Source organism: Halyomorpha halys, unplaced genomic scaffold (assembly GCF_000696795.3).
Source record: "Halyomorpha halys isolate HHAL.00 unplaced genomic scaffold, Hhal_1.1 Scaffold12.1, whole genome shotgun sequence".
NCBI classification, from domain to species: domain Eukaryota; kingdom Metazoa; phylum Arthropoda; class Insecta; order Hemiptera; family Pentatomidae; genus Halyomorpha; species Halyomorpha halys.
In genome coordinates this window covers 1,171,892-1,172,803 of record NW_027109908.1, presented here as the reverse complement: position 1 = coordinate 1,172,803, position 912 = coordinate 1,171,892, and positions in this window count along the sequence as shown.

Genomic DNA, 912 nt, shown 5'->3' with positions numbered 1-912 from the left:
CTAAAATTGATTTTAATAAGTATGTATGCATAAACTTTATTTACTCTTGTCTTTCGGCTTTGATTATAATTTATATTATATAATACACAGTTATATATTTTCTAATTGTTTTTAATAAGTATCCATCTGTATCTAATAACATTGTTTTTTTTAAAAAATAATATGGTTATTATAAAAATATTTACATCCTTATATGTGAAAATTATGCATAAACAATGAATAATTGTTTTTAAAGTTATTATATCCTGGTAAACTATTATTTCTTTGTTCTACTAAATTGCATAAAAAAATATTACTATCAATAAAATTGAACAGTAAATAATTTCAGCCAAAAACTGATTTTAATCACTCTAGATTTTCTGTTAAAATTTTTTGTTCGAATTACAGAATATTCGAGCAAAAATTTTTTTTATAAAAATTCGAAACCGGTTAAAACCGGTTTTCTAAAATCTCGGTTTTTGTATAAACACTAATTTATATCTTCTTTTTTATTTATTAACTTTTTTACACATCTGAAATTTCTTTACTTGAGTCGGTACTGACATGAAAGAGACCTGTCTTCTAAGCTCGTGCAGACGAAATACAAAATTCATCTTTCAAAATTTTTATTATATCTGGCAAGATATTTCTAGCCTATTTCATAATTTTTTTAATAAATATTTGTACACGTTATTTAGATAAATATGCATATGAAATTAGAATTACTTGAAACAGACAAACAGAAAAAAAATTGACAAAAAATAAGAATGAAATATATCAATACTAATTAAAAATTTGGTAAATATGTAAAAGTCGTTGCTAACATCTTTTATTCTCTTTGTTTAACTAAACATTAAGATATAGAGCAGGCTTTTGATCGAGCCTGGCACCCGGGACTGCTTTACAAACTCCGTAAATTCTTACCTCCTACAT